The following is an 8,431-nucleotide window of genomic DNA, read 5'->3' as shown; positions in this document are numbered from 1 at the left end:
TATAACACAAAACACACACCGAAATAACCCAACAACACTAAACACCCGGCTTCCAACTCGGTCTTAAACTTCAATACATCAAACATACATACACCCATCAAAAACCACACTCTCCAGATAAACACGAGTCACTCCCACTTGGGCTCTGCACATCACCCATCACTACAAACAGTTTCACCGTATTCGCAAACCTTCCTGCCCACGATACGAATATCATAAACAAAACACTGAACATGTTACAACCAACGAGATGAGGTAGGGATGCAGGTATATACAATTGATTTCCAGCGTCTGCATCTTTTAACCAACGTGTGGCCGAAGGAACAAGGCGGCTTGCTCAAGGTCCGAATCCGACCCGATATATATATATATATATATATATGAAATGTGACGAAGACGTTCTAACTCTTAGTCTCTAAATAATAGCGTACAGCCGCCTTCGCTTCCAACCGAGACAGTCAGCGTCGACAATGCACTCTTTCCGTGGGGCGTGAACCCAGTGAGTATCGACTCGACATTTCGAAGCTTTCGTTTCACGCTACTTCCAAACTTTAAGTGTCCGGAGTTTTGCTTATCATATAAACCTGATTGTCAACAACTCTTGAGTTCGAAGTCAAACGTGGATGAACAGAGGTGTTCCCTGAGATAAAGCCGTGAGACCACGCCATTCATCCTCTGACACCAATGATATACCAATTGTGGTAAAAGTGTTACCTTGACTCAGAGTAGGAAATAATAAGAATTCATATATGGAAGTGACTTTTATCAAACATTAATGACGAATAATAAGTTATTACTTGATTATGATTTAACTGCCAGAGGTGGAATCACCATGGCAGGGATGGTGGGATTATGAAGGTGGTGGGAAGGAAAATGAAGCATGATGTGTCGGGCTCTGCTCATCCTGGCTTGAAACAACGAAATGCAGACATAAAAAAAAAACTAAGATAACATTAGTTGATAATATAGTAATCTTTGTGCAGGATTTAATTTTTTAACAGCACTTCCTTGGTTTCTTCCGATGCGTTACTCGGCACACCACCCCAGTGTTCTGCACTGTGGCTTGTTTAAATGCAATAGAGAACGTGCTTTATTTTAACAATTTCTTTTTACAGTCTGGTCTAATCAAAAACACTCAGTCTGGTCTTACCAAAGACTCGTGGTAACAAGTAACGATTGTATATATATAAAAGAATACTTATCCAATATGTAATCCCCATTACACCACAGAATAACAGTTTTCTTAAGTTTCTTTTATTAAAAATCTTACAGTATCTATGACCTCCCTGTATGAATGAGTTATGAATGCTTGGTTACATATTCCTCGTCGATGTTGTGTTCATTACGCATACTTCATTGGTTCCTGGTAATGTGGAACATGTGATGGGGATGCAATATGTAAGAAGCATACGAAAAATGAGGTAGGCATTTCCATGGAGTATGGTGTGAGTGTGGTGAGGGTGAGGTTCTGTGGTGGCGGTTGTCATCGTGCAATCAGTCACATATTTGTTTGCCGGAGTCATCATGTGTGATAAGTCGATAAGATTACAAGGAAATCTTTATACTACTTCGCCTTGGAGATGAACTTTGAAGTTACTAAACCTACTAAGAATAAGTAGAGGATGACCTTAGCATCATCCTGGTCGGGGACTCTATATAGTCAGACATCAGGACCAGGAACTCTGTGTGAAGGGTAGAAATTGGAAGAACTAGTGTTATACGAGACCTAGGTTAGAACATGTCCTAGATAAGTTGGAGGACATGGTTCCAAACGATCCCGAGGATGTGATTTTTGTCGTTCTGGTGGGGACGAACAATGCAGTTAATGGTAGATGGGAAGAAATAATAGCGAAGTACAGGCAACTTATTAGCAAGCTTAAAGAAAGTCGGAGGAAGCTTATAACATCAGGATTGATGCGAAGGTATGACGTCACTTCTGTACCCTCTGGAGAATGCTGGACATAAAGAATCAAAGCTCTCTGTAGGGAGGAGGATAGTGTTAGTATAGATACCTGTGGGACCATTTTAATCATGACAAATGTCTGTACGTTAGGAATGGTCTTCACTTAAATGGAATAGGGAAAGCCCGCCTTAGCAGAGTATTGTATGAGAACATTAGGCCTTTTTTTCGATACAGATAAACTACTCAAGAGAGCAAATCACCGTCGAGCTACCGAAGGAACTATGAGAGTGGGGAGGGTGAGGGTGTATCTGTGGGAGGTGGGTCGGTGCGAGGGGAACGAGACCTAAGGGACAAGGTGTCCAGTCTGACCACTATGAAGGTAGCGGTAGAGGATGGAAGGAGACTTGCCGGTAGGAGCGGTAACCTCACAGGCAGAGGAATTACCAAAGAAATGTCGAGTAGGGTCAGTTGAGGACAAGTATAAGTAACGGGTTAGCACAGCTATAGGTCAGCTTCCCGGTAACTTTAAGGAACAAGGCTAACAGGGTCCAATGCGGGGAGGGTCAGAGTAGACATTCATAGTGATAATACAAACACGCATACCTACAATGAAAAAAAAAAAAAAGAAATTCAGTCCAGAAATCAACTCCAAAGAAAATAAGTTTAGTATACAAATGCCTAGAGTATCATGAAACGCGATGAACTTCTATCCTATGTCCGTTACTGTAGCTGTGCTAACCCATTACTTATACTGCCGGAGTTGTCCTCAACTGACCCTACTCCACTTTGGTAATTCCTCTGCCTGTGAGGTTACCGCTCCTCCCCGAGGATTCCTACCGGCAAGTCTCCTTCCATCCTCTACCGCTACCTTCATAGTGGTCAGACTGGACACCTTCTCCCTTAGATCTCGTTCCCCTCGCACCGACCCACCTCCCACAGATACACCCTCACCCTCCCCCACTCTCATAGTTCCTTCGTCAGCTCGACGGTGATTTGCTCTCCTGAGTAGTTTATTTGTATCGAGAAAAGGCCTGATGTTCTCATACAATACTCTGCTAAGGAGGGCTTTTTCTATTCCATTTAAGTGAAGACCATTCCTAACGTATAGACATTTGTCATGATTAAAATGGTCCCACAGGAATCTATACTAACACTATCCTCCTCCCTACAAAGAGCTTTGATTCTTTATCTCCAGCATTCTCCTGAGGGTACAGGAATTGACGTCATACCTTCGCATCAATCCTAATATCATAAGCTTCCTCTGACTTTCTTTAAACTTGCTAATAAGTTGCCTATACTTTGCTATTATTTCTTCCCATCTACCATTAACTGCATTGTTCGTCCCCACCTGAACGACAAAAATCACATCCTCGGGATCGTTTGGAACCATGTCCTCCAACTTATCTAGGACGTGTTCTAAACTAGCTCTCGTATAACACAAGTTCATCCTATTTCTACCCTTCGCACAGAGTTCTTGGTTCTGATGTCTGACTATATTAGAGTCCCCGACCAGGATGATGCTAAGGTCATCCTCTACTTATTCTTAGTCAGTTTAGTAACTTACTTCAAAGTTCATCTCCAAGTGCTATTAAGATAAGCAAAGCAAGCACACACGCACACAACTCTCTTTGTACTGACCTTATCGACAAGTTCAAAAGTAAACTAAGTCTCTGCTTTATTTACAGACCTCCTAAGCAAAAAGATGACGACGATGAGATGCTATACAATGAAATCAAAACTCATAAACAATAAAGAGGTTACAATAGTAGGAGACTTCAACAGTTGAACACGTTAACTGGTGACCGAGAGGGAACGAGACCAACGGAACTGATTAAAAGACGCTTTCCCAGAACAGTTAATTATGAAACCAACTAGAGATAAAAATACTCTTGATTTTGTCCTCACCAGTGATATGAATTTAATCAAAAACATTCTTGATCTTGTTCCTCACCAGTGACACACATTTTAATCAACTCTTGGGCGAGAGTTTGTCAAACAGCGATTACAGTTTGATTATAGATTAGAAATGAATTTAGATTATGAAATAGACAAACTCTTGATCCCAGATTACAGGTCAGCAAATTTTGAAAACATTAGACATGAAAGTCGCAGTACCAATAGGGCTAAACTTCTTGACATTCTTACGGTAGACCAAATGTGAAATATTTCTAAAAACATTACTCGAGATCGAAAAGAATCCACAACTTACTAAGAGAACTTGCAATATATCAAAACCATTATGGGTGAATAAAATAAAACTAATTTGCCAAAAGAACAAAACATAGAAATTCAAATCAATGGGCACTGATGAAAATCGCCAAGAATTAATCAAAATCCAGAGTGTAAGAAGGTCATAAGACAGAATAAGTGCGACGAAGAAATAAGAATATCCTTCAAAGTTAAGAATAATCCTAAGGAATTCTTCAAGAATTGGGCCATTACAAACGAACATTGACACACTAACTACAGACGACAAGGAAATGGCAACCACAGTAAACTATTCCTTTAACTCCATACTCACAATTCAAGAAATGTCTCAAATACCGCAACTAATGAAAATTTTTCAGGGATCTGATAAAGAAGAATTGAAGATTTGAGAAATAAAGAGCTCTGAAGTACTTAAAATCCAGGACCAATTAATTCCTAACAAACCCATCAGCACAGACAACTCAGTTCCAAGATTTTTAAAAGAGGTCAGGAGACAGCTGATAACCCCCATAGCAAAAAGATTCAACAAATTTCTATTGAATGGTCAGGTGCCAACAATTTACCTAACACTGACGTAAGGTCAATTGGGAAGTAGTTCAAAGTCACACTCTTTGTCTCCTTTTTTTTAATATATAGAAGCAACATTTGCTACTTTCCACAAGCAAATATTATTCCCTCATCTAAAAAATGGAGACAAAAAGTGTGCCGTGAACTACTGCCCAATTAGCCTTACACAAGTGTTAGGTAAAATGATGGAAAAAATTATACGAGTCCCCAAATATAAAAGACAATGAAAAATTAGAGCACGTACAAAGACAAGGGACAAAATTGATCCCATCCTTTAGAAACCTGGCATACGACAAGAGGCTAAAATGACTGGATCTCTTCTCTCTTAAAAATGTAGAATTCACAGCAACTTAATACAAATGTTCAAAATTCTGAACAAGTCCAATAAAGTAAACAAGGAACATCTTTTTGAAATACAAGAAAATACAGTTACCAGGGAAAATGGAAGTAAACTTAAAGCTAAAAGATGTAGTCAGGATGTGGGAAAAAGCTTCTTTTCCCAAAGGTGTGTTGAGCACTGTAGTATGTTACTGTCAGACGTAGTGAATGCAAACAATTACCTGCAAAGTTGTTTAGACAAATATTTCATTAACTAAGGTATACTCTTGAGAAAAATGCTGGAAATACTCTGTATAACAACAATGGTAACAGGAACAGTAGAAGGATAATGTGTAGCAGCTGAGTGGAATGACATTTTCTTGTCAAGTTAAACAATTTTTTTTACCAAACAACCCAGTCTTAGGCCAATCAGGCCTCCTGTTGTCTGTCTTTCTCATGTCAACTCTGTACAAAGTCATACACTAACCCCACAGTGCCACCTGTAATAGGGAAAGTCGTAAAACATTTTGATTACACCTTATACATTTTTTCCAAGTTGGAGGTACCAGGCATGGACTTAAGTCCACATCAAGCCTGACCGAAACTGGATTATAGAAAGATTAATGAAGGAAAAAGAAGAGATAAGGGAAAGTATTCATAAATTCTGGAAGAACTGAAAACCCTGTCTTTTAAAGTGTGCCAGATCATAGTTACTGGGAAAGACATGACGGGTAGAAAGTTCCTAACCTTCGAGGTGTAGGAAAAGATCCAGTTATCAAAACAGCCCAACCTTGAGTTGTCAGTAGCCATACAGTAATCATGTGATGCAACAGATTGCAAAGTATCGTGTGACCTAGCTAGTGGTAGGGGCACACAGGTAGCCAGTTGTTAAGGGCAAAAACCTAAGTAATACCTATAGAATAGGGAAAGTAAGCCAAAATTGCAGAGTAGGTAAGGGGGTCAAGTCATGAAGTTAGCCTGGGAGAGTTTATAAGTCAAACCACTTTCGACTTAACTCTGTCAAGTAAGGATGCATAGCTAAAACCACCCCAGATGTAAGAGCAGTACTCCATACAAGGATGGATCAGTCCTTCGCATAAATGGAGCAACGGTTTGGAAGAAAAGAAATTTCAACATCTAAACAGACTCCCAGTTTCTTAGAGACAGACTTAGCTATTTCCATAATGTGGAGTTTCCAAGATAGAGAGGACGTTAGTAATAACAAGTATGTTTATTGAATCAGAAGGTTGAATAAAATGTATATTACCATACATTTTTGCCATTTCCCTTGATAGCAAGGTAATGCCAGGAACAGAGGAAGAAAGATCTCATTCGCTTACATCCATTCTCCAGCTTTCATGTGCAATGCACTGAAACCATAGCTCCCTATCCACCACTAGGCTCCATAGACCTTTTCTGTGGCTTTCCTTGGCTGCTTCATATGCCCTGTTTCTGTCCAATGACCACATCGCCCTCTGTAAACCACATCCACCAATTCACATTATGTCCTTTCATCCTCCTCCATGTTCAGGCCTCAACTTCTCAAAATCTTTTTCACTCCATCCTTTAATTGCCAATTTGATTTCCCCATTCTCATTGTTTCCTCCACTTTTGACACATATATCCTTTTTATCAATCATTCCTCACTCATTTTCTCCATATGTCCAAACCATTTTAGCACACTCTCTTATGCTCTCTCAACCACACCTCTCTTACCCTTTTATTACTTGATTGAGTCTGTATTCCAGAGTAATAAACACGTGGCCACAATAAAATATTACATGGGATGGACATTAGGGTTTCATATTATATTCAGAAATACTATGAAATTCATATTGTATTCCCTATATTTTGAATCTCATATCTTAGTCGAAAGTAAAAAAAATTACATCCTCCATTACAGAAGTATCAAAATACTGAATTGTTTGCGAGATGAGAGAAGATAAGAATTTCATTGCAATATACATAATAGCGGTTAGTAATTCACAAAACAAAATTCATGGTACTTATGTATTCGTTAAAGGTTGGAAATCAGGTTGATGGAATTTAATGGAGAAAATTTTGAAAATAAGACAGCTTAAATGGCTCTTGGTGTAATGTTGACACCTGTATATGGGTCTAAGAGAGAAGGACAATGGAAGTGAAGCCAGTGTCAGATAACCTGTAGTCATCATGAACAAGAAGCTATACTAAAAAGATACCTTTTAAAAGACTGTACTGTCGAGCCAGGTAGTGACTGGCATGATAATGAGAACTTTTATCATGATAGCTAAGAGGCTGATGATAACAATGTTCTGTGTGTATATAAATAGCATATCACCAGCTTAGCAAGCTGAAATTGATAAATGAGAGAATGCAGAAGCACTAGTAACATTGGTGGAATGGAGTATCTAAACTATCAGAGATTGACAGAACTCCAACTATACAGTCTAGATAGAAGAGGAGAATGATACAAAGTAACTCAGACTTGTGGTTAATGAGAGTGCCCGATGAATGCAGGATTGACAACTATATAATACATGTGGCTGCAGAAACACTAGGTGGAAGAAGAATGATTTAAAGGAACCTATTCTTGTGGCTCATGAAAGTATCTGATGAATGCAGGATCAACAACTACATAATGACTATGGCTGCAGAAAACAAAAGTATTGTAAATCAAGCAAAATAAGCGCTTTCTGACAGTTCAGATACACACAATTCACCCAAGTTTTACATTGTCGAAAACAAAGCTCTTGTTTTCTTAGAAGTCTTAGATATACCATGTCTCTTGCATTGTCATGGAGAGTGATTAAGAAGAGTAGTACCTGGCTGATCTGGTGCAATTTGTATATAGGTGTGAAAGAAATATATGTTTCTGTAACCTATAAAGTGAATATGCTGCCAAAGAGAGGAAGGGTTCAGGTAGTAAAGTAATGGCTTTTCTCAAGACCCCTGCAAATTTAAGGTACAGTATACTTCTCTGACCACACTTTCTTATGTGACTCTACGGCCACCGAGTGGGAGGGCACATGTTGTAGCGTATTGGCCCCTCCCAGTACACCAGGTAACTCGAGGAATATCCTGTCCCCTACCCTTGGAGCAATCTATTTGGTAGTCAACAGCCACCCAGGGTGGTACTACCATCCGGACTGACTTACACTCTCCATGTTAGGATTGCTGATCTTATTTTCTGTCTCATCAAAACGGACTACCAGATTTGTCCTGCTGTATTCTTCCTACAAGCACCATACACCTACTCAAGCCTCATTAATATTCTCATAAATTCTCTTGCCATCTCCTCTCTGCTGAGTTGCTTTTTAAATATAATCATTGTGCAGTCCAACAAACCTATGGCCCCGAGTCCCTAGCATCATGGGGTGCCAAGAATCAATGGGTTTCTGCCTACCTTTACTGCCAATGAGAGGGACGGCTCTGGCAGTAGTAGTGCCAGCCCCT

Source organism: Panulirus ornatus, chromosome 9 (assembly GCF_036320965.1).
Source record: "Panulirus ornatus isolate Po-2019 chromosome 9, ASM3632096v1, whole genome shotgun sequence".
Classification (NCBI taxonomy): Eukaryota; Metazoa; Arthropoda; class Malacostraca; order Decapoda; family Palinuridae; genus Panulirus; species Panulirus ornatus.
Note: the sequence above shows the minus strand (reverse complement) of the source record.